General features: G+C 34.9%; 1 protein-coding gene across 8 annotated transcripts in view; it reads left to right on the top strand.

The window, feature by feature from the left end:
- Nucleotides 1-27272, top strand: part of ZBTB20 (zinc finger and BTB domain containing 20) — an 820737-nt gene that overhangs the window by 247180 nt on the left and 546285 nt on the right. For all 8 annotated transcript variants that reach the window (XM_022556467.2, XM_022556072.2, XM_022556534.2 and 5 more), the window contains one exon: nucleotides 1787-1832. The gene's annotated coding sequence lies outside the window, so the exon portion shown is untranslated. The remainder of the gene's footprint in view (nucleotides 1-1786; nucleotides 1833-27272) is intronic.

Below are 27272 nucleotides of genomic sequence, written 5' to 3'. Positions count from 1 at the left end.
TCTGTGAAGGTAAGATGTTTTCTAATTTGTCTTTTAGAATATCATAATGCTGAACAACTTTGAATGCAATAGATGCTCACTATATATACTGTTGACTTATTGAACAAATTAGTTTGTAATAGGTTGAAGAGATCTGTAGTCCTAAATTGTTCTTGCCATCATTTCACTCTGCATAATTAAGGAAGTTTTACTAAGACGATTAAAAATTTGTTATTGAATTACTGGTTTAGATTCTAAAGCAGTGGGATAAAAGAGACCATGGCTATACCCCCATGAGGAACCAGTAAGGATGAGTTTCTCACTGTAGGTATACTTAGTGGATTTTATGTGTGACTGAATTAATTTATTTTACTTACGAAGGTTAGATTTATCACTTACATATGGCACTCTAAAACTTTTTTCCCTTACCCCCCTGACAACTAATATTTTTCTTATTATAAAAGTAATGTTTATCATAGAGATTAACTATACATGAAATTAAAAAGAAAAAATTAAAAGCATGCATAATCTTATTATCCAGATATAATCACTCTTAATATTTTTGTGTGTTCTTTGTTTTTTTTCTCTCAGCTGCACAATTTCATTATGTTCATGCAGTTGGTACTCTATATATTTATAAAACATTATAGTACCACAAGCTACCTTGTGAATTGTTTAAAAATATTTCTTTATATGGATGTGCTATGCTTTATTTATTTTTCTACTGTTGGACATTTAGGTTAGTTTCAGTTTTTTGCTATCATACAAATTACCTTTTTAACATAAATCTCTGTTGGTTTTCAGTTATGTAAGATATATTCCTAGACTTAAAATTACTGAGTAAAGATTCTGAACTTTAAGTTCTTGATCATATTACTCAATAGTTTTCCCGAAAATTTTTAGCAATTCACACTCCTATCAGAAGTGTATGACGAAGTGTTTCATTGAGTCATCATCAAAATTGATTATTTCTTCTACACAATTTTAAGCAAGTATTATCAACTAGATATAATGACTTTAATATGTTACTATCATCAACTATGTTCAGAAGTATATAAAATAAGTATTTTAGTTTGCTTTCAGAGAGAATTATGAAACATGTTTAAGTGTCACAGTAGTTCAGAGGCTACATTTTGCAATACAGTTTCCACTTACATGCAAATATTTTTCGGGTCTAATTGTGAACTGTGCATACTTTGTTTAAGCTGGACTTCTTTATCAATACCTACTTTGTTGGCAGTTATCTCAAAGTGTGTTGCGTTGAGGCATCACATTTAGTGTGGCTTTAGCATTCCCTCTTGTAGTGATCAATATCGTTTCTATTTGCTGTTGCAATTTGAAGTTAATGAACATCGAGTTTACTTTTATTTAATTATGCATTTTTGTGGAGCTCTACAAAAGCACCTTTCTTCCACACAAATCCAGACTGAGTGGAGATGAATCTGAGTGGTTTCATTTTATAGAGTAGCAGTCATATTTGTATTAGGAAAGCAATAGTCTTGGAAGAATACCAAAGAGAAAAACCATTTTTAAGTGTTTGTCTCATCCTCTAGTGAAAGCATTTTCCTTTCAGAGGCCATGGTACTTGTTTTTGACCACACTGCTCCGGGATGCTCTGTGTGTATATAGTTCACACATGAATTTAGGGTGAACTGAGATATCCTATGGGGAAAATATAGACATAAAATTACCCAACTATTTAAGAACTGCAGTCTTTTCTACTTCTCTGCAGAATGTCTCAGCATAAATAGTGGCTGCACTTAGAAAATCATTTTTACTTAAAAAATATATTTGTTTTACATTTCAGAGTACCTGATAAATTGCAAGTCTGTTTGTGCCCCATAGCTGCACAGGTACGTATATGAATTACCTATAGTTATATTAATCTGTATATTAACTGGCAAGTTATTAAAATTTGGGGTATTAAAATTGCTTACATATTTCATAATGTGAAAATGTTAATTTTTGAGTACTTACAAATATTGACAGCGTCAAAGGATAGTACATTTTACACATACCTTGCATTTCACTCTATTGTAAGAATCAGATAAACATTTCTAAGATTTGTTGAAGCAGAATAATTTTAATTACAAAGCATTCATCTGGTAGAGAGATTAGAGAGTGTTTTATGGAACAGTACTATTAAAGCAACTACTGACGTGCAGTCAGAGACTATTGCAAAACCACTGTTTTTGACACTGTTGTTTTATTTTCAAACTTTTTGTGCTGCTTTTTATTTTCTGTGGTGGTTGCTTTAGGTAAGGAGTAGTTGCAGATGTCTGCTTCACTGTCTCAAGCACTAGAGTAACAGGAAAAAAATGTTTGCACCTGTTTAAAAATCTCAACTGTGTGGTGTTGTGGTTCCTGGGCAACAGGCAGGAATTCTCAAAAGCTTGGTTGCACCTGCTCAATTGTTGCTTGCAGCTGTGTCATAAGATTGAGAGCACAGAGAAGCTTGTTAGCAGTTTGCTTGTGCTGTTACGTATTTTGTGTACTTCGAGTTTGAAAGATTCTCACTTGATGTAGACTTTGAACTATTACATTGGTTTATTATAAAACTCACTGATTTTAGCTCCCAAATATTTTATCCAAATTCTTCGTTCTCAGTATCAAATATTTTTTTAGCCGCTGATGACTGCCCTAGATAATGTTTATGTTAACTTCTTTAAAGGATACCTGGGGAGAGTAGATCTCTCAAGATAAATGGGTTGATAATAATTTTTGTCCTCATAGAGGCACTTTCTGTTTGGCTCAATTTCACTATGTTGGCAACCCCACTATGTGAGGCTGGGTGTAGTTATTGATCCATTTAGCTGAACAGATTTGAAAGCATTTGGCTATTAGTGGACACATGGGGCATATTCAGAAAATTTAAGTGTATATTGTAAGATGATTTCTTGATTTGTGCGTGTGCCTCTGATGCAGTAGGGTGGAAATGAGAGAAAAAAAAGCAACAATTAAATAATGATCTTAGAAAAGGGGCTAAAATCCAGATGTAAATTTTAAGGCTGGAATATCATCCTTTAATTCTATCAAATCCTAGTCACCTGATATTTTTCCCTAAGTGTTGCTGTTAGTGATGTTAAGTTTCTTTTGGGTAATAGCTCTATATATTTTCTGACAAATATCTATATTTTTAATATAGACAAGCTACTACAGAGTATATCTTATACTAGTTAAGTAAAGTTCTATAAATATAATATAAAAAGTGAGAACTCAGGTCTTCCCTGGTGGTCCAGTGGGTAAGACTAAGCATTCCCAATGCAGGGGGCCCGGATTCCATTCCTGGTCTGGGAACTAGATCGCGCATGCATGCCACAACTAAAAGATCCCGTGTGCTGCAACTACGACCCGGCACAGACAAAATAAATAAATAAATAAAGTTTGAAAAAGTCGCAACTCAGTAAACAAAGTATTTAATTGAATAATTTACTTGGTAGTACCCAATTCCCAATATTGAAAACTTACTCAAATAACCTGCATTATTCTTCCTAAAAATGCTTCAGTAAAAAAATGCTAAAGAGTTTCCATCAGTATTTAGTAACATAAAATCTTAGAGCTTGTGTATCTTCTCCTTTTATTGACCCATTTAAATCTGTTTTTTTTAAACTACCATAATATGAATTTAACTGACCTCTTTGGGAGTAGGAAACATCGGTACTGAGCTAAATATACGTTGTCCACAGACTCTTAATACAATGCCTTGTACATAGTAGGTGGTCAGTAAATGTTGAATGAATGCATGTATGAATAAAACATGTCTGGAGGGATAAAGAGTCCTAGAAACTTGTTACTTGTTGTATATTGTGGATGGTCCTGATGGACTTCCTTCAATTCTCATACTGCTGATGAAACGGAGATGAGAATACTGATAAATTCTGTCCTTAAAATGCAAATGAATATGTAGGAATTGATCCCCGTCACAATCAAGAGTTGCCATAACACTATTTGCAATGTGCTTTGTATTCATTTTGCTGACTATGAGAAACGTCTTTTTTTTTTTTACGATAAGAAAGGGAGTAGGTCTTAGAATTTCTTGAGCCCTGGGGACCTGGCCAGTCCCCCCGGGTCTAGAAAATCTTTTTTTTTTTTTCCCACTCTTATTTATTTATTACATTTTTTAACATCTTTATTGGAGTATAATTACTCTACAATGGTGTGTTAGTTTCTGCTTGGTGCTTTGTGACCACCTAGAGGGGTGGGATAGGGAGGGTGGGAGGGAGATGCAAGAGGGAGGAGATATGGGGATATATATATATGTATGGCTGATTCACTTTGTTATAAAAAAGAGAAAAGTCTTTATATTATCCCTATTTTATGCACAATGCTGAGGCATTCAATGACTATGTCACTTGTCACCTTGGAAATATTTTCAGTATAGGAATAAATAAATCTCTGTGTTATGTGAGCAGTGCCATGAGTTTCCTGAGCAATCACTTTCTCCCCCAAACCCCCTACCCCCACCCTAATTCTATCTCATTGAAAACACAAAAATAAACTGTATGTTGACTTATGGCCTGGTAAGATTAGATCATATTAAAAAATTGGTGTTTTGCTAAACAGAAGTAATGGTCCCTGTGTTTGCTGTATAATGTTTATAATTATGGTTTCTATTATTCACTGAATTCTAACTGTAAATAAGTAGATATGAAGCCAAGCAGAGGTAGAGTCAAAATAGTGTGAGTTACGACCTGCTTTAGATAGGCCCCTCTTAAGTTCCATTTTGTATGGCATGAGGCAGTCACATAACAACGGCAGAGGTAGCAAAGTGAGCCAGTATCTATTGCATCAAAACATCTTGTTTAGACTTCTCAAATTTTAGTACCACTGCTTGATGATATTCATGGGTACTATTAAGCTTGGAAGTATCTTTCCTCTGGGAACAGTTTTTCTTTCACCTTAGTTTACACCGGTGGGTGAGAGGCCAATATCAGGGACATTATTTTTTTTTCCCAGAAACTTAGTTTGGTAGAATCAACTATATCCTCTGTTAGACTAACATTAGAAATTAAGAGATGAACCAAGAACATGTATTAGCTAGAATACTAAACCAGATGATAGCAAATGCTTCAGTGACTTGTACTAGAAATTACAGTATGGAATACCCAGGAGGGAGAAATCACCTAGGATTCCTGAGCATAAATGCAGATTTCCCTGTGATTTCAGGGTTAAAGAAATAAAGGAAGAAAATCAATATTTATTGAGAACATAGACTGTCTAGATATAATTTCTTTCTTTCTCCCCTTCTTTTCCTCCCTCCCTTCCTCATTTCCTTCCTTACTTTTATTCCATACAATAATGAATACCTACTATTTGCTAGACCCTGAGCTAGGCTAAATAGATAAAGTCTTTGCCCTCAAAGAGCATACAGGCTAGTAGGAAACAAAGATATGTCAGCAGAACTCCTTTTGTCTTCACCACTTATTATTAGTATGGACCCAGACAAGTTACCTAATTTTTCTGTTCCTTTGTTACTTCTTTGAAAAATTGGAAAAATAATAGTATCTACCTTATGTATTGCTGTGTTGAGTTAAATATAACATAATACACATAAAATTCTTAGTCCAGTGTTTAGCATGTAGCAAGTGCTCAATAAATCTTACTATACTACTATTATTTCTAACACCACCACCACCACTACTACAATTTAGATGCTGAAGAAAGACCCTCTACTTGCCTGAGAGCAGGTACCCTGGTCTGGACATTGTCACATTGATTGTCGTAAAGGTTCTCTCTAGTTACCTCTGCTTCTAGGGATTTAGAAGAAGTCCTAAAAATCACATAGTGTTAGAACTTGAAGGACCTTAATGGTCAACTATTTATTATCTTTGTTTTATCCATGGTGAGAAAATAAGCTCAGAAAAGTTGATGTACTTGTCAGGGTTATACAGTATAGTAGGTGAGAGATGTAACAATTTGAAACCAAAACTTTGGATTCTTGGTCTAGTGTGAGATACCTCATGTAGAAAAATATTAGTGTTAATTTTTTTTCTGCTAGTGATTGGAGAGTTGATTCCTTATCTCCAGGAAGTAAATGGACTATATCAAGTTGTTGGAATACTAACCACAAGACGAGCTATCACTGCACTGAATCTAAAAGACCTTCAGGCTTTCTCATAAAGGGGTTAATTTCATCTAAATTGATTGAAGCCTTTTAGTTTGTGTTTGTGAATAACTGGTTTCTTCTTAAGGAGAATAAACTGAGTCACGTTTAGCAAGACATCTACTACCTAAGTGACTTCAGATGATTTAAAGGAGACTGCGGATACCTTAAATAACTCAGCATCTTAAAAGTTAATGATATGTTAGGGTATCTGGATTCTAAATCTCTTGCCTGACTTTGAACTTAGGAGCTTTGGAGTTCAAATGACCTTCACTGAATTCCAGTCCCACAGTTCAGTAGCTGTGTGACCTGATCAAGGTTGTCTAACCTTGCTAACACTCGAGTTTTCTTATCTAAAATTTGTTGGTAACAGTGTCTACCTTTTCAACGATAGATGTGAAGATTAAAGTCGATTAGGTATACAAAATACTTCATTTAGTGCATAATACACACTAGTATTTCATAAATATTATTTTCTCTCCCCTTGTTAAAATATAAAAGTTGTTATGATAGGCAGTATAGGAATTTGGAGGAAGTATAAGATTCACCCATTAAGAAAGTTAATTTTGGCAAAGTTATGCCTTTGATGATTGCAGTTGAGTATCTCAATACATCTTGGTTAGAGTCACCATTTCTTTTTTTTTTAAATAAATTTATGTATGTATGTATGTTTGGCTGCGTTGGGTCTTCATCGCTGCATGAGGGCTTTCTCTAGTTGTGACGAGCGGGGGCTACTTTTTGTTGCGGTTTGCGGGCTTCTCATTGTGGTGGCTTCTCTTTGTTGTGGAGCACGGGCTCTAGGCGCGCAGGCTTCAGTAGTTGTGTCTTGAGGGCTCTAGAGTGCAGGCTCAGTAGTTGTGGTGCACGGGCTTAGTTGCTCTGTGGCATGTGGGATCTTCCCGGACCAGGGATCAAACCTATGTCCCCTGCATTGGCAGGCAGATTCTTAACCACTGCACCACCAGGCAAGTCCCAGACTCACCATTTCTAACTGAACATGCTACATGTCTGTAGAAGCTGGGGCTGTTTAAAGAAAAGCTCAAGATGAAGATAATCACATCCACTTAAATGTCTGTTGACTATGGAAGTGTACCTTGCAGTGAAAGGGCTGCTGATACAACTCCCGGGCAACTTCACCCCTCTTTTGAAAGTCAGATACCCTTAAAACTAATCTTGTAAACAATGAAGAACCCATACTTGCTAATTAAACCATGTACTCTTACATGCATCCTAGTGAATTGAAGGTGGTTCTGTTGGCAAGATTTTCACAATCTAAGCAGCCACAGGTTTAGTGAGCAGAGTTGGCAATGAGTAAATGGCTTTATAAGGCTTTCTTTTTCTCTCAAAAAGGAAATTCGTGTAGTAAAATGTCTTGATAAGAAAAGTGGATTTGTGAATTTGTATATTTGATTTTCCCTTATCTCTAATAAAAACTAGATAATCTTAATTGTAATAAACAAGTTTTTTTTTCCCCCTGCCAGGCTTTTTATATTGCAACAGTATCTTCCTAAACAGCAATCAGAAAAGAAATAAGGGAAAAAGCACTAGATAATATATGAAATAGACCATTATTCAGTAGAGTTAATAAAGTTGACTTGCCTAAAGTCAAGTGTACAGTTTTGACTATGATGAGTCAAGGTAAACATTAATGCTTAAGGAAATTTTTATTTAGTTGGGTATTAGTTTGCTAGGGCTGCTGTAACAAAGTATCACAAACTGGGCAGCTTAAACAATAGAAGTTTTCTCACTCTGGAAGCCTGAGATCAAAGTTTTGGCAGAGTTGGTTCTTTCTGAGGGCTGTGAGGGAAAGATCTGTTCTAGGCCTCTCTCCTTGACTTGTAGATGTCCATCTTCTCCCAGTGTCTCTTCACGTTGTCTTCTCTCTATGCATATCTGTCTCTGTGTCTAAATTTCCCTTTTTTATAAGGATATCAGTCATCTTGGATTAGAGCCTTCAATTATTATCTCATTTTAACTTGGTTACTTCCTAAAGACCCTATCTGCAAGTAAGGTTACATTTTGAGGTACTGGAGTTAGGACTCTAACATATTTTTTTTTTTGCGGGGGGGGGCATGATTCAACTCATAACAGTTGGGTTAAAATGGTTAACATTTACTGAGTGGCTTTTATATTCCAGAGGGATGTTTATATATATATATATATATATATATATATATATATATATATATATATTATTATTGATCATCCTTACAACAATCTATTAGGTAGATGTTATTTTCCCCATTTTACAGGTGAACAAAAACTTACACTCAGGAAGAATAAGCAATTTGTCCAAGATTATACAGCCAGTAAATGTTAAATGCTAGTATTTGAACACAGAATTCAGTTCTGCCTTTTTAATGGGTAAGTTTCATAACAACTCAGTCAAAAGCCCCCAAAATACATTGAGCGTTTAAGGTTGTTTGTTTTTTTTATCATTAGGTCTTGTGCCAAAGGACACTTTGTCCATAAAAAATAGTGCATTATTCTATCGTATAAATGCCCAACATTGACTGCCTACGTCTTCACTCCTGAATTTTTTGCTGACACTTGTCTTTGAAGCCTTAGTGTCTTAGCTCTTCTGCACCTGATGAAGCTTTCGGACAGGATGGATTCTGAACATGAACTGCATGGGTTGATTCTGGCCCCAGTTTGTGTGGATGGCATTGAGAGCAAAGTCATGCTCAGAGTCTGCTTCTCAACACGTGTGTACTCTGCTCTCCTTCTCTTTCTCTCGCTCCTCTCTTTCATCTTTGTTTTCAGTCTTAACAGGTAGTTTGTGATTTTTTTCCCCTTTTTTACAATCCCTGCCATGAGTTATTCCTTGAAAGGGAGTAAGTGTAAAGAATAATAAAATAAGAAATATCTCTGCTTACGTGAAAGCCAGTGCTGCCATAGGTATTTACTATAAACTGGCCACAGCCTTGTTGTTACTCATTCACACTGAGGAGCAAGGGGCAGTGTGCACGTTATTTTAAGTTTTCTATCTTACCATTGGAACAGTTTGTTCTCACTTTGAAGTTTTAAAGCAGACTTGCTCATGACCCAATTTCACTAATAATTCTCTTAAGTAACCCTTGTACTCATTTATAAGACTTTTTTCCATCCACTGTCTGTCTAGCCTGGTTTAACATTTTTATATATGTACTTTTAAAAAATTGATTAGCTGGAGAGCTGCCCATTCCTCTGTGCTGTATAATAAGGATTTAAAAACTGCACACTGGATTCTGTATAGTGTAATTAAAACTGACCCACATTTGGACCTGAGTACACCAGGACTTAGCCAAACTTGCCATGAGCTGAGTTCTGGTGGCAGATGGAAACTAATGAGGACACACTCCACTCCAGAATTTCCCAGCTGCTTGGCCCCTTTTTGTACAAACAAGGTTTGGAGCGAAGTCCGGATCCCAAGAGCATGTTCTGTAAATGTGCTTGCTGTACCCAATGATTTGGGAAATGTTATCACAAAATCAGGCTGTTTCTAAGTATCCTTAAGACCTCAGCTACTCTCAGATTTTAGACATGAAAATTCAAAGAGACCTTTTATGCTCTCTCTAACCAATTTTTAATTTTAAAGTGAATTAAAATCACATGTCCCCTCCCTCCCACTCCGGTCTTTTTTCCTGTGCCTGGCGATAGAATGATCACTTTTATCCAAATGTGGAGCTTTGCAGGTGGTTGTCTCAGGATAGACTAGGTCTCCTTGCAACCTAAAGATCTCTTCAACTGGTTTGATGTCCTGGGACTATTCAGGCAGATGTAATTGAATCAGTTTGAAGCAGCTGTAGCTGGCATGTGGTCTCTCAGATTGCTAGCACCTGCTTGTTTTTTTTGCAACTCACTAGAGTGAAAGAAGTGCCAAAACCAGCATTGGTCTTGGAGCAGATAAAGCACTTCAAATCCTATGTTCCATTCTCCTTCCAGTCTAGCCATATCACCATTGGTGCCTGAATTAATAAAGCCCCTTTTCATGATTATGTCTGAGGTAAACTTTTCCTTCTCATTCTTCTCAGTGTTGAGATCCTGACAGTATTGACCATGCTAGCCCAAAAATATAAGGGAGTATAATGGTGATCAGGTGGCTTTGGGGCTCTCTTATCATTAGACAACTGGGTAGCCTGTGGTTTGCAGAATCATTTAAATGAACGTACCAAATTCATTTGCTGTTCCAGCACAGTCTTATTGGCACAGAGAATGAGCAGTTAATGTATAACAAACTGTGAGCTGTTATGGAATATGATAAATAACATTTGCTTAGCAGGAGGGAATGTAAAATGGAACTATTTCTCTAATGTAACTCTAAACTAATTGACATGGATTTCTCCAACACTTACTAGGTGCAAAAAGATGCAGGCTATTAAAAAAGGGATAAAAATTCTAGGACCTACCAAATATGTAAAACATATTTTAAATATATATATATTTATTTATTTAGAATTTTTTTTAAAAGGCTTAAATCCATTTTTTTTTTTTTTTTTTTTTTTTGCGGTACGTGGGCCTCTCACTGTTGTGGCCTCTCCCGTTGCAGAGCACGGGCTCCGGACGCACAGGCTCAGCGGCCATGGCTCACGGGCCCAGCCGCTCCGTGGCATGTGGGATCTTCCTGGACCGGGGCACGAACCCGTGTCCCCTGCATTGGCAGGCAGACTCTCAACCACTGCGCCACCAGGGAAGCCCCTTAAATCCATTTTTAAAATGCTTATTTTCTTTATCTTCTGTTTGTTCCATTATTGGAACAACATATTATTTGGCAGGCATATATTTCATTCTTAAATATTACCAATCTACTGATGTTTAATTTGAACCTGAAGATGATAAAGACAACACATTTACCTAAAATTCACAGTTTATATAGTAAAGTTTCTTTAAAAATGGTTTAATGTTGATAATCTTTTGAGATTATTGAGTTTATGAACAATAGTAATAAGAGTGAATTCTAAAAAACGTCATTTTGTTATCAGCAGATTTTGCAAGGCATGACTGGATGCTATGGACATAAAAAAACTATGGTCTTTGACTATAAGAATCATATAGTATACTTGAAGGGACATGATATAAATTAAAGTAAGACACTTTCAGTATTAAATGCATGTTCTAGACCTGGATTTGGTGAAAAATAAATCCTATAAAAGTAAAAATATCAGCCCTCTTGCTGTCAGATGAAGGCTCTAGACCCAATGTCCCCCTACTCCCCTTCATTGCCCATGAAGGACCTCACTAATCCATCATGGTTCTCTCTGCCACTAAACCAGAACTTCATTTAAGAATTCTCCTAAAGATGACACTTTAGCTAACCATTACAAATTGATGGCAGTTGATTTAAGATGAAACCCATTTGTCATCACTGAACAAGTCATTAAGTAAATACTAAAGATATTCAGTGGAAATAAGAGCTCAGTGAGCTGCAAGTAAAACACAGGACTTGAGCTAGGCCTTGAAATAACATGAAACATAGGACTTATTCACAGATTTATTGTGCACTTTGCGGTACTTGGGCCACTCACTGTTGTGGCCTCTCCCGTTGCGGAGCACAGGCTCTGGATGCGCAGGCTCAGCAGCCATGGCTCACGGGCCTAGCCTCTCTGTGGCATGTGGGATCCTCCCGGACCGGGACACGAACCCATCTCCCCTGCATTGGCAGGTGGACTCTCAACCACTGCGCCACCAGGGAAGCCCTATTGTGCACTTTGAATAGAACATTACACTTATCTAAAAAGAAACAAGAATTTAAAAAATACTCTATAACCTAGTCATTACTAATACTGTGGAATCATTTGCTTCTCAATAACAATTTTCTTTCATCTGTAACAATGATTTAATATTAATAATTTATAAAGTAACTGTTTTATACTGATTCATTTTAAACATCACATTTTGTTTTATTCATTCATTTATTCAATGCAAAGCACTCTAGCTATTGACATAACTATATTCTTTCTCCACTTGATTATGTGAAAACCATAATCATCTACATCTTACTGAACTTATAAAGTCTTGGGAGAGCAAAGCCTCCTAAAACAATTCAAATTAGGCTCATCTCTGAGTTGTAAGAACCATTTATTTCTACCTTTAGAATACTTGGTGACTAGAAGGTTGATCAGAAGATTGGCTAACTAGTATATATTAACTGCAGAAACAATTTAGTTTACTAATAGTTAGTGATTAGTACACATCTCTGAGGTTAAAAAAAAGAAAAAAATAATAATTGATGTTTGCCATTTCCTAGAAAGGTAATCCCTTCAACAGTTCCTTCTTTGAACATGTAATGTTTAATGATGAATGCTTGTATCATCCTTATGATTTTGAGGGTCTTGAAGGGAATTTATCAAAATAATTTCTAATTTTCTAAGTATGTGCATTCCTGTATTTTTAGGGTAAAGATGTGTGAGTAAAGCTTTCATCTCTCAAAATATATTTTCTTTAAAGTATTTTAACTTTTCACATTATTTACTATTCTCATTTTTTGTTAAGAACATCAAAACAGGATTGTACTAAACATCATGTCTTTTTAAGATAAAAACATGTAAATGAGTTACAGTCTTCTGAGTTTTGAGATTTAAGTAAGTATAGATGTATAATGATATGTACAGAAAAAAGTAGGTAAGCTGAAAATTAACTAAAAATGTTGCTTTTATAATGTGTTAGTTTTATGTAGCAAATAGGGTAACTGAGTCCAATATTACTTTAAGAAATGGTTAATTTTGGATATTATGAGACATTTCAAACATATTTCAAACACAATCATGCTGGTCTGATGCCTCAAGCAAAGCAATGTATACTTATTAGAGTCTTTGCCAGTGTCAGAATAGAATATACCCTCGGCTATAAGAAAATTGATTTTCCCCCTGTAAGTTTGTCATTCGATACTATATTTAACTTCCCATTGATCAAAAATAGGTATATTTACTTTCTGCATCCAGTTCTTTAAAAACATAAATAACTTTTCATTTGATGACTGATTTAAATCATGTCCAATTAAGTGATTTCAAGGATACCTTTGCTATTGATCATGTATTATCATAAAATATTAATTAATTATTTATGTCAATATGGTACTTGAGATTTTTAAAAATATAAATCTCATAATTTAAAAAAAAATGACTAACATCTGTTTAAGACCAGTTTTTGGCTTTCTTGAAAGTAAGGGATTAGAAGAGGTTATATCACTTTTAGATGGCATCTATTTATGGGATTTAAGAGGGAACAACTCCAAGTAGAAAACAGTTTATCACTTTTAAAGGTTGACTTACTACTACTAGCAAGCATCATTATAACCTCCCACTAAGTTTTCTCATTGGTCTCTCTTTGTCCTTGGATGCTCGTGTCAACTAGGGGCTTCAAGGTCACCATTTACACTTATGAAACTGCTGAACCCTCTTTTACTGTTTTAGACCTGGAAAGCACAGAGAAAGTGTATTAGCTTCCTAGGGCTGCTGTAACAAATTGCTACAAAATGAGTGGCTTTAAACAACAGAAATTTGTCCTCTCACAGTTATGAAGGCAAGAAGTCCAAAATCAAGGTACAGCAGGGCCACAATTCCTCTGAAGACCCTAGGTGAGAATTTTTCTTGCCTCTTCCAGTGTTTGGTGGCCCCCAGTGTCCCTTGGCTTTTGTCAGCATAACTTCAAACTCTGCTTCCATCTTCACACGGCCTTCCCTTCTGTGTGTGTCTCTGTTCTCTCCTCTTCTTATAAGAACACCTTATAACTGTCCTTATAAGGTGTCCTTATAAGGATTTGGGGCTCACCTTAAATCTAAGATGATTTCATCTCAAGATCTTTAACTAGTTATATCTGCAAAGACCCCATTTCCCAATAATATCAGATTCTGAGATCCCAGGTAGGTAGACATGAAAATTTGGAGGACATATTCAACATACTATAGAGTGTAACTTAAAGTTTCTGTAGTAAATAACTATGGAAGGCTTATTTACACACTCACACATTAATCCTTTCTCTCCTCTGTAGTTGACAAAGTTTATCTGTTCAGCATTTGTAGAATACTTGCTGCCTTAAAACCTTGGCATTTTTTATGGATGTAGTTGAATTATGAGTCATTTTCTTTCATATTATTAAACTACTGAAACTTCATTTTCATTATAGATGCTGAACTTAAGGCATAGAACAGGTAATCAGCAGGGTTACAGTTACTCCACAGATGCAGTGCAAAATTAAAAACTGACTTTGATATCATACAACTTTTCTGTGAATCCATGTGTGTTGAGATACAAAATGTACTTTTATAGTCCATGGTATTTTCAAATAACTTTACTCATGACCTAAGTTATGAGTTACATAATTTTTTCATAATGATCTCCAGATATTATAAGCCAAGTATGCACCTGAAATTTCCTGTCATAGAGTGACAAAAGCATTGTGCTAAATAATAGTTTGTTGAAACCATGTGATAATCTTTATATTTAGCATAGGCAAGGTCTTTATTAGACAGTTATGAATCTGGCTGTATATAAAAATACACCTCCATTAAGTGGTAACTGGAAGTCTTGAGTATCCAGGACCAGACTGAGAAAGCAAGGCTCAGCTCAGAGAAGTTAACTTCTAACTTTATGGAGCCAGTAAGTGGCTGAGACAGAATTTAAGCTCAGCCCTATTCAAGTAACATACCTGCATTCTTTCTACTTCTCCCAAGTTGATTCCGAAAGTGTTGAAATGTTTTTATGTTGAAAATGTAAGTAAGGAGTATTATTAGGGTAACAGTAAATAGAGGCAGTGGAGAGTAAAGACAGTCCAAAAAGAATTGGAATAGAATTAGCAACATTTGTTGGTACTTTCCACCTCATGATTGTGGGATATTACAAGTGTGTTTTCTTTACGAATACTCAGTAAGCCAACAATTTGAATTTTAAAAATAGATAATTAGTAATTATATGAATTATGACCTATCTTATCTACTGAACAATTCCTATAAGTTGGAGCTTGTCTGGTGCACTTCTGTTCTGGATAATATAATCGTATGCTCATAGGACAGAAGAAATTAGAAATAGGTATTAGATATCCCTGCCAAAAAAAAAAATAAAGATTAAATAGAAATGAAAATTAAATAATCTCTGAAATAGTAATACAGTTAAATGTGAAAATGATTTTGATTTACAAAATTATGATTTGCAACCAAAATATATTAATTGAATTAACCTATTCTGATTTGTCTTGTTCCTGTTGCTATAAGAACCAAAGAGAAGAAACTATCCTTTCGCTAAATTGCAGATTACTCTCTGGTATGGATCACTCTTACACTGTGGTGAAAGTCAGACCTAGTTCCAGACACTGGAGATACAGCAAGTATCTTGCTGTCTCTGAACAGCAAGACTAAGATACTGTAACTCATGGAGTTAACATGGCAGTAGGGTGGTAGTGTGTGTGTATGGGAGGAGACAATAAACAAATTAACAAATACATAAATAAGATATGTTTAGAAAGTGGTGTAGGCTATTCAGAAAGTGCAGCAGAAAAAATAGGAATGGCTCAGGAGGGTGGAGAGTGGTCATTGGTGGACTATCTGTGGAAATAATGCTTGAGCTAAGAGTGGAAAAATATGAAAATATTTTTGATGAATAATATGAAGGAGCCAGTCAAGGAAAGATCTGGAGTACAAGAAATTTTATCTCTATATTCTTACAGGTTGTGCCCCCAAGGTGTGTGTGTATTAGAGTAGGGAAGTAAGGGGATGCATGTCCTGTCTGTTAGCTATTAACAATATACAATTAGGAGGTTTGCTTCAAGGGCATCCAGTTGACCCTCCTCTTCATCGTGATAGTAAACACAGCAAAAATAAGCATTCAGGGATGGATTAAAGAAGCTTAATTATATCTTCCTAAAATTTTACAGACTTCTTATTTGTGAAAGCCAAAGTTAGTTAGGCCACAAAGAGAGGGACTGGATTTATTGTTACCCTTAGCTGCCCTTATCAATTCCATTGCCCACTTTGATGCCAAGGATTGGTAGAGGAGCCACAGGAATTCTTGAACAATCATTTCTGCCTTTGGCAAATCATCTTTTCTAGGAGTAATATCATTCCTTTTCTTCTTTTTCTGTATATCAAGGCTTTAAATGAAAATGGAAGGTCAAACAGAATTTCCTTAATTTTTTTTTAATAGACTCATACGAGGTCAAGATTTAACATAGAACTTTTTAGGAATATGTAGTTATCTTTCCATTTGAATTGAACACAAGAAATCTGTTCTTCTCATCTCTACTTTCATTCTCAAGCGGAAGTTTCTCCAAATACTTCATTCAAAATTAAATTGTTTTCCATAACTAGACAAGGACGTGTGGTGGTAAATTACTGAAACCGATGAGATTTGATTGAATTTTCCCGAGTTTAAATGTCTAATCAACATTGTACTCATGGCATTATTATTTTCCCATTGCTTGCTGCTATAACAGATGACAGTATTACCAGGACTCAGGATGATACCATATGAAAAAAATGCACAAGGAAGTACACACTCTATTGTGAACATTTGAAAAATAGAGCCAAATAACATTTTCAGAAATGGTTTTTAGAAGAAAGCGTTTAAATTTTTTTCTGAGTAGAGAAACTAAAAATCTCTCAATATAATTTTTGCTAGGCTTTACCTGCATTCTTATTTATAAACCAAACTGTGGTATGATTGATAACACAACACTGTTAACAGTTACACCATTGAGTATTACCACAGAAATTCCCATAATTCTGTTCTTATCACAATAACGGAAACCAAAAATGAAGGCAAGAACTACTTTTTTTCTCAGAAATACTACAGTGCACAATTTTCACTATGTAACTTAGGTAACCATACAATTTGTCATCCAAACATGACTGAGATATTTGGCTTTTAAAAACAACTATCCAAGTGTCAAGAATATTAAGCCACAATGGAAGAAGGCCATTATCATACTGAAGCTTCAAATACCACAAATTAAAAAGATACAGAGTACTTTTTATAACTTGTAAGCATGCACTATAATTTTATAAAATATCACGAAGTGTTAAAGAGTGTTTGTGATAAAATATATCTGAATTATAAACCAATTTTGACCTTTTGTTCTACTCAAGTTGTATATTTGAGAGCACATATCAAGAACAGGTTCAAGAAAACTCCAGGGCCAATGCTAAAAGTTGGCAATGAATTAATTATATAAGAAATATATTTCTGATCAGTCTTGTTTGGCATGTTTCAACACCTGTGCAGAGCTAAACTGTGAAGACCTAGAAGCACTACTTGTACCATGAGTGTAGTATTTAAGATAATGTTTAGTTTTTTCAGCTTATCAAGATTTTCATCATAATACATTGTTTTCTATTGTCATAAAGACATGACTACAGTCTGTCTACAAAGTACCAAATAGAGCTTTGTTCATTGTAGTAACTACAGATGCTCAAAATAGATATTTAAATCTCAAACATTTTTTTCCACTGTTCTGTATTGGATTATTAAGCTCTAAAAGTATAAACTGTTAGAACTATAAGAAAATTTGCGTTATCTTTTTAGTATAATTCAATTATTTTACATATGCAGAAATGGAAACATAGTGAAGTTGAATAGGACTAGACAAGTGCAGAGTGAAGAACTCAGCAATGCAGTACTCTTTACTTCCATTTTCACCATTTTTACTTCACTTTTCACCATCTACCACAATTTTTTTGCTATTTTTATTTTTAAAATACATACACATAGTGAAAATTTTTAAAAATAAAATGGTACACAAAGATGTAAAATGAAAAGTACGTTTTTACCAACTTATAGTACTATTACTAGAGATAGACAGTTTCAAGTGTACATGTACAAAAACGTACCTATATACCTACATTTTAAAAATGAGCAGGAATCACACCATTCAAGTTTTCTTTGTATTTCGTTTTCTTTTTAATACTATGTCTTAGAGATTTTATAGAATTTATACTGTAATATATTATGCTATATCATCTTCTTTTTTTTTTAACATCTTTATTGGAGTATAATTGCTCTAAAATGGTGTGTTAGTTTCTGCTTTACAACAAAATGAATCAGTTATATATATACATATGTTCCCATATCTCTTCCCTCTTGCATCTCCCTCCCTCCCACCCTCCCTATCCCACCCCTCCAGGTGGTCACAAAGCACTGAGCTGATCTCCCTGTGCTATGCGGCTGCTTCCCACTAGCTATCTACCTTACGTTTGGTAGTGTATATATGTCCATGCCTCTCTCTCGCTTTGTCACAGCTTACCCTTCTCCTTCCCCATATCCTCAAGTCCATTCTCTAGTAGGTCTGGGTCTTTATTCCTGTCTTAGCCCTAGGCTCTTCATGACATTTTTTTTTCCTTAAATTCCATATATATGTGTTAGCATACGGTATTTGTCTCTCTCTTTCTGACTTACTTCACTCTGTATGACAGACTCTAGGTCTGTCCACCTCATTATAAATAGTTCAATTTCATTTCTTTTTATGGCTGAGTAATATTCCATTGTATATATGTGCCACATCTTCTTTATCCATTCATCTGATGATGGACACTTAGGTTGTTTCCATCTCTGGGCTATTGTAAATAGAGCTGCAATAAACATTTTGGTACATGACTCTTTTTGAATTATGGTTTTCTCAGGGTATATTCCCAGTAGTGGGATTGCTGGGTCATATGGTAGTTCTATTTGTAGTTTTCTAAGGAACCTTCATACTGTTCTCCACAGTGGCTGTATCAATTTACATTCCCACCAACAGTGCAAGAGGGTTCCCTTTTCTCCACACCCTCTCCAGAATTTATTGTTTCTAGATTTTATGATGACGGCCATTCTGACTGGTGTGAGATGATATCTCATTGTAGTTTTGATTTGCATTTCTCTAATGATTAGTGATGTTGAGCATTCTTTCATGTGTTTGTTGGCAGTCTGTATATCTTCTTTAGAGAAATGTCTATTTAGGTCTTCTGCCCATTTTTGGACTGGGTTGTTTGGTTTTTTGTTATTAAGCTGCATGAGCTGCTTATAAATTTTGGAGATTAATCCTTTGTCAGTTGCTTCATTTGCAAATATTTTCTCCCATTCTGAGGGTTGTCTTTTGGTCTTGTTTATGGTTTCCTTTGCTGTGCAAAAGCTTTGAAGTTTCATTAGGTCCCATTTGTTTATTTTTGTTTTTATTTCCATTTCTCTAGGAGGTGGGTCAAAAAGGATCTTGCCGTGATTTATGTCATAGAGTGTCCTGCCTATGTTTTCCTCTAAGAGTTTGATAGTTTCTGGCCTTACATTTAGGTCTTTAATCCATTTTGAGCTTATTTTTGTGTATGGTGTTAGGGAGTGATCTAATCTCATACTTTTACATGTACCTGTCCAGTTTTCCCAGCACCACTTATTGAAGAGGCTGTCCTTTCTCCACTGTACATTCCTGCCTCCTTTATCAAAGATAAGGTATAGCTTCCTAATATTTCCATTTTATGAGTGTAGCAAAATATATTTAACCATGGCCTAATTTATGGACACTTGGTTATTTTTAATTTCTTCTCTCTTCAAAAACTATTACAATAAACAGCCTTCTAAGTATATCTTGTGTTTATTCTAATGTATACATAGTATAATTTCCTATGTACACTTGTATAATTAAAATTTTGATAGCTTTTAAAAATCTTCCTTTAAAAGCATTGTACTAATACATACTTCTAACAACTGTGTATGAGAATACCTACTTTCTTAAGCGTTACCAATACTTGGCTTTAACAAATTTTTTGTTCTAGTTTGAAAAGTGAAAATGATATTTTCAGTGCATTGATTTGCATTTATTTATTTATGAGTTGGACTAAACACCATTTTAAAATTTTGCTATTTGTATTTCTTTTTCCGTGAGTGGCTGTTAAATACTTTCCATTTTTGCTATAGGTTTTTTTTTCTTTTTCATCTTCTATTGATTGATTGATTTGTATAACCTCTTTGTATATGGAAAATAACACTTTTTTGTAATAGGTTTTAAAATATTTCTCAGTTTTTTATTTTGCTTTTTGACTTTCGTTATTTTTTTTATGTAGCTGCATTTATCAATCATTTCCTTTATAATGTAGACTATTCAATACAAATTACCCATATTTTCTTCTAGTACATTTGTGATTTGGTCTTTTTGAATATTTATAGGTTTAATTCAATGAAAATTTATTTTTGTACACTATATATATATATTTTTAATTATTAACATATTTTGGGGAAATTTATTAAACAATTTTTATCTTATCACTTGAAAAAACAGACTTTTTTTGTCCCTTGAGTTCCTTAGGAAGGCAGAGATCAGCAGTAACGTAAAAAATAACTGGTAGAATGAGAACTGAAATGTCAAAATTGACATATTTTTCTTTATTTATCAGTCACTGATGTCTATTGTTTATGACATAGGAAAATCCCAAGAAACTTTTTTACTTATGAGAATAAATTATTATATTTTGATAATCTAAGCAATGATTAAATCAGTGAAAGCATCATAGGATAAATCAAACCCCTAGCGAGATACCTTTAACAGCAATTTCAGTTCATATGGCAACGTTAATTTTACTTACTTAAGAAAAGCACTTACTTATCAGTAAGACCTATAACTGCACAAATAAAATAAAAATGTGAACGTTCTAATTTTAGCAGGACACAGTAGCCAGGTGATGAAAAGTTCCTTGAAAAGTTCACTTCAAGTCATCATCATTACTAAAAGGCAATTACTTTGTATGGTTTTTCTAAGCTTGAAAAGCAGCCTGGAGACTCTAAGAGTTCTGTTAGCTGACATCTTTGTAAGGTTTGTAAATAAGTAAAGTAGCCATTTAGTTAGAAAGTTGAATATTTACCAATAAGAGAACATTATTCAGTTTAACGTCTATTATATTTATGGCTGGAATTGACTTGGAGAGAAGTAAGGACAGATGAAATGTGAATCTAAGTGAGGGAGAGGAATCGAGAAATGCGAATTAGCTTTTTCCTATCCTTCACTTGATTTTTAATAGAATATTCATTTTTGCTATTATAAAAGTAACACACCATCATAGTAAAACTATTTGGAAAACACAAAAAGGTAGAAAGAAGACGATAAAACCACCCTTGATGTTATTATTACCACTTAGAAAAAATCATTATTAACATTTTGATGTGTGTATGTTATGTATGCATGCAAAATACATGAGATTATACTCTTTGCATGATTGTGGATTTTGATTTTTCAACTAGCTATATGTTATGAACATTTGTTTCTGTTAATAAATAATTTTTCTCTGGCATGATTTTTTTTTTATTGATTATATAGTATCCCATACAATGGATGTGTTAAAATAATTTAGCCAGTCTCTTGTTCTTGGACATGTAAGTTGCTTCCAGTTTTTTTCTATTACAAATAACCTTTTGATTAATATCATTGTGTGCACATTCTTATGAACATCTCTGATTATGTCCTTAGGACAAGTTATTACAAGTAGAATAGCTGAGTCAAAGATATACACATTTTTCAAGCTTTTCACGCATCTAGCTATACCACTTACGCATTGCTGTGACTTTACCAGCAGTCTCATGGAGTGTCTGTTCATATCCTATCAGTTCTTGGTATATAACTTGATATGGCTCAAAGGAAAGCTATTCAGTGGTCTGGGAAGGATGAGTACAAAGAGGTGGGAGGAGGTAAAGCAGGGGTAAGAGCCTTTTTTGTCGAGGAGGTGTCACAGGCTGCTGCAGGCTATGGAGAGCAGCTTTCTCCAAAGCAAACTTGCACTTTTAGAGGTGGCTCAGACTCTGCATATTAACTTGCCACAGTTCTGATGTCCCTATTTGCTTTGAGGCAGTGGCCCAACCCTCAGGCACAGTGATTGAGAACACTTACTCATACTAATGATTGCACACAGAAAATACATAAAAGATTTGTAATCATTACTCAATATATTTTGCTCCTCAAGTGTCATGAAACATTCAGGGTATATTAACTGGCAAATGCACACCTGGAGTACCTTACTGAGCTTTAGAAACTGCTAATTTAAAAAAATCAAATGTTTAATTTTGAGGAAAAAATCAGTTTTGGATTTTGAGCATATACATCATCTTTCATTTTGGCCCAATTAACCCAGCAGGTGTGTGCAAATTAGGTCACTACTTTGTCACCGTGGTAACATGCTTTGGGGAGGTGGATCTTAACCACCTCCGCACAGGTGACATTGGCTGAGTTAGTATTAAGAGATGCTTTACAAACAAACAAGGCAGAATTTAATACGTTAGAGTGTAGAAAATAGGTCTGATGCTGGGTACCAGCAGATAATATTCCATGACATGAAAATAAGTACTACCTCAAATATATATTAACTAGAGAGATCCAATGAGCCTCAGAAATAGAACTTTCAAGTGAAACTTATAATCTCTGAAAGGACAGTAAAACTTACTTATGATCACTCGTGAGGTGACTGTATGATTCCCTCGTGGAGTAAGGAGTTTAGAAGACCCAGCCAGGTTTCCTGGAGTTTAAGGACGTTTTTAGAAGTAAGCCGTGATTTTCAGGGTGTCAACACCTTCCTGCCTATTTGTTCTAGTGACTAAAATCTAGTCAATACCTAAGGTTTTTAAAAGGACAGTGTCTAAACATTTCTTTTAAGTGCTATTTTTTATCATTTTTCATAATTGCTTATGGGTTAAGAAGTTGGCAGACGTGGTCTATGCCAGCACTCCAGCATTAATACAAGTCTCTAACTCAGGCTTCTTCTCACCAGGTGGAAAATCAGACATGCTTCAAGATTGCTGGTAGAGATTGTGCAATCTGTTGGACTGCTGAAGGTTCCAAATCATGTAGGCATTCTGCAACCCCAGAGAGTGGTAGAATTTCTTCACTTATCACTGACAAGTTCACACCTCTTTTGGTCATTAAAATTGTAAATCTGCATTATCAGTTGCAGAAAACAGGCCAAATTAATGATATTAAATGTTATTTCCAAAGAAGTGCCATCTCTCATGACCACTTTCAGCACTCAGTCACAAATGATATTTCCATCGAGCGTATGGGGCCAGTTCATATGTGGCTTTATGATTTTCAGTTTGCCCTATATCGTGCTTTATATTTGTATCACTTGTTACAATTTTGAAGTATTTTTGTATATCATATTTTATTTTTGTGATATTTTACACATGGGATTTCAAAGACTTGAATCCCTCTAGTGTTTAAATTCAGTTGACTGTGACCAGTGTTATTACTTATTTCTTGTGTTTTCAATAGTTAATATTTACAGAACACCTGACCAGACTCTTCAAGATTGCTTCCCCTAATCTCCCTCTCTATACATCAAGGATGAGAGGCTCATAGTAGAGCCAAGGTGACTTGTGACTTAGCCTGTGTCACAGAGTATGTGAATTCACTTTAAAATGAGAAGTTTGGAGATTTACAAAGGGAAAGCATTGCTAAGTGGAGAAACAGTTAACTCAAGTACTCTTTTACCTCTAATTTCTCTTTCACCAGCATATACTCCCTCCCTGTGTTCAAGACCTCCTTTCTCATCTACTCCTCAGTGGACACTGAAAAAAAAAAAAACCTCTTTTAAAGAGCATAAAAGCCTGAAGTCTCAGTTAAATCTGTTAACTTGCTAAGGGTAAGGGTATGTATTATTCACTGGAGAACAGTATGCCATATTCTCCCCTGTTTGCTGGGGAACAAGGAGGGTGGCAGCACAAATTAGCATCAGAACAGAGCTTTATCACAGTGGAATCCCAGGTTGTTTTAGGTATAAGACTCAGAAACAAAAACATGTGAAGGGATTGAATCCATCAAATTTAAAAAAGGAAATTATAGTATATTCAGGGAACTTGGACCCCTGAATTGTAGTAACCAAGCTGGGGAGGAAATGGGCAGTTAAACAAAGTAGTGCTGTATCTTTCTTTCATTGTTTGATGAAATAATTTTTGCCCCTTTTAACTGGTATGTTTTAAAAAAAAAAATAGTAAAAGAGCCTGATATATCTGAAACAAAGAGCTTACACAGTCTCCAAGCTGGTTGGTTTTTATACCTTCCTTTACTGATTATTGTCCTTCAGTACAATACAGAGCCATTTCTTTGTTCTCACAAGCTGGCAGTTAAATTGTATGTAAATGTATGCAAATTAGATGCTGTCTAATAAAGAGAGTCATTAGGTGGAAGAAATATTTAGTTTAGAAAAAAAAAAAAAAGCAGGTGTATTGTGTAAAAGAAAATGTAAGGCTACAAAAAGCCCAAACTTTTGTGGACAGTTATAAAAAAAAAAAAACATTAAAATAGATTTTAAAAGACTTACGTCTTCCTGACCTTTCCTTTGTGCTTATATATATGTGTGTGTTTTTAAAATATTTACATATAAAACTAGAGGATTGGCTTCTTTCCCAGAATTACTGGAAGCACCTTCACCAGGAACATTTGGACTTGAATAATCTCCACAGCAGCATTTTCTTTCTTGAATTAAATGAATTGTAAAATGGGTGATTGGCCCAGAAATACTGTTTATTTGGGTTCCTTTCCTTTAGGTCGATAGAAGCTTAGTGGCTCCATGGTGGGTACCTTGCAATTGATCATCTTGGCTACTTTAAGGTTCCCCTTCCGTACTTCTCCACCCCAGCCTCTTAAAGACTGCCACAGGCTCCTTAAAAGTGATGTATACTATAAGCTCCTTGAGAGGAACCCACAGTTCCTTTTGAACTTCATCAATGCTATATTAAATGTTTAGCATAATGCCTGGCACTTGGTAAGCACTCACATTTATTTTTGAATGACTAAGTGAATGATTGAGTTGATAAATAAATGAAACATAATATCACATACATTAAATATTTTAATGGTCAGTAAAGTGGTTATGGGTATGTCAATACATTTGTAGTCTCCAGAAAACAGTTAGTGAAGCAATTCCTCAGGTTTGCATATAGCAGTTGTATGATAAGTGTGTAGTGAAAAAAAAAATACTTTGCTGTCCAGTTTTCTCAAGTAAGAAATGTGTTGAGTGCTTACCACGTGCATCACTTCTTGTGGCAGCTATTTTGGGGGCAAAGATAAGTAAGCAGAGCAGTTTCTTTCTAGGAGCTCCTAGTTTCTAGAGGAATCAACCGTACACATACTTAACACATAGCAAATTGTACAAAGTAGAGTTACAGATAAAATATTACGAGAGCATGAGAGAGAAAGAGAGAAACTCTGATTAAAGAGGGTCTGAGCTGGTTTCTTGGAGGAAGGTGGAACTGAAGTAATAAGGCTTGAAAGTCATGAGGAGCAGATGATTGTCTATGGTGGGGTGGAGAAAAGCAGAGTTGCAGAATTCTCTAAGTTGCAATCCCAAGCTAATAGAAATATACTAGATTTTCTTCTATTCTTTTATGAATTTGCAGCAACAGCTTGATTTTAACCTCTGTGGAAACACAAATGAGGCCTGTGATGGATACAATAATGACTAAAGTTAAATTATAACTCCAAGTCAAAATTTAATCACATTTAGCCATTAAATAGGAAATAAGATAAAGTATGCAAAAGACTTTATAACTTTTTAATTCTAAGGTATTAGAAATATAAAATTTTGTTATTATTCATAATGTGTAAGGTTTCCATGGTGTGAAATAAAATTTAGGGAATAAGAGATTTAGGGACAGAATGGAATACCTCATGTATGTCTTATACCTTATAGTTTGCAAAGTATCTTTCTGAATTAGTCTTATTTTATTTTCATAACAACCCTTAAGGTTGTAGAACTGGCATTATTATTTACATTTTACAAGTGAGGAAACTGAAGTTCTGAGAAGTTAAATGACTTAGCCAAGGTCACACAGTAAGTGTCAGAGCCAGATTTTTCTGACAGATTGTCCAGTTCTTTTTGTGTACCTCATTATTACCGAGAAACAGTGTATGGGAGAATTATATAGCTAGAGAATCAGCATACATCTTGGTTCCAATTTTGTTCCAAATATTTTTCATTGATTTGGTTTTATATCCGCATTTTCTCCATTTGGGCATGGGTAAAATATGCAAGACTAAAACTGAGGGGGGCATGCGTGGACAAGAACTGATTACTTTGGTAACTGATAGGGATAGGAAAAATAATAATGGGTCTATGGATTGAAAGCATTTTGATTTATTTTCTTGACTTTTGAGTTAAAGAAAAGATTTCAACGTGAAGGTGCAAAATATGCTGCACTGAACTCATCTTGGAGGTAACCAAAGGGCTGTGGGACTAACAGCTTTTGATATTACTTAGTGCTTATTATTGTTATTATTATTATTTCTTTTTAATTATGCAAAGTGCTAATCAGTTTGATTATGCACAGTGCTAATCAGGTTAATTATGCAAAGTGCTAATCAGTTCTTCTTGAAGCACACGAGGAGAGCAGAGGTGCTGGCGGTGAATGGCGTAAGCTAGATGGGGGTAGTCACGGCAGTCATTCCTTATTAAGACAGGAGTAGACAAGATAGCAACGAGAATTTATCCACAAAAATAACAAGAAAAAGAAAGATAACTATGAGCACAGGAAAGATTGTGGTTTTGGCAGGATGGTGCTTACTCATAGAAAGCTGTTTTTTCCCCCTGTTGCATAGTTTGGTTAGATAGTCTCTGCTATATTTTGAAGGCACTCATTTGAGGCCAAAAAGACTGCAGAGGGAAAGAAACAGAGTATTGTATAGCTAGACAAGTTGTCAAAACAACTTATTGTAGTTGGCAAGCACCAATTCCTGGGAAGACAGTAGAGGAAGTAGAATCTAATAGACCTATACATGAAAGAGGACATCAATAAAGAGAATTGAAAAATTAAGGGAGTGCCATTCTGATAAAATAAACAGGGCCATCTCACCGCTGTATTGTTATTGGGATGGCTGTCTGTGTAGCATATTTCCTGAGGTGAACTGAGGGTTTCTTGGTGCTGGCAGTGGTCTCTATTGAGAGTGGTGATAACGAATATGACAATAAGGGTTTTATGTAATAGCTCCTAGTTGGATCAGCTTTGTTGCTGCTGAAATCAAAGTGAATTTTAATATTAACTTGTAGGTCTGTGCTTATTAAGCTGGGTGACTTCCTGTGAAAATGAGTTTATAGTAATATGTTCATATGTTTTTATAGAACAATGACCCTGGAGCTCCCTTAGGAAAGCCCTTTTATTCAGTCTTCCTGTTCTATTCTGTGGTTTGATAAGCTATCAATGAAATGTTCTGATACCTACTTGTTTGAATATATTCAAAGAGAAGAAAGCATTTCAGGATTACTAAGTGAATAGTAATTTTT

The sequence above is a fragment of the Delphinapterus leucas genome, chromosome 4, assembly GCF_059928025.1.
Source record: "Delphinapterus leucas isolate spDelLeu-1000000601 "Yukka" chromosome 4, BTC_Dleu_Yukka2, whole genome shotgun sequence".
Taxonomy (NCBI): domain Eukaryota; kingdom Metazoa; phylum Chordata; class Mammalia; order Artiodactyla; family Monodontidae; genus Delphinapterus; species Delphinapterus leucas.
The sequence above is the reverse complement of the archived record's forward strand: the minus strand, read 5'-3'. Positions and strand labels throughout refer to the sequence as shown.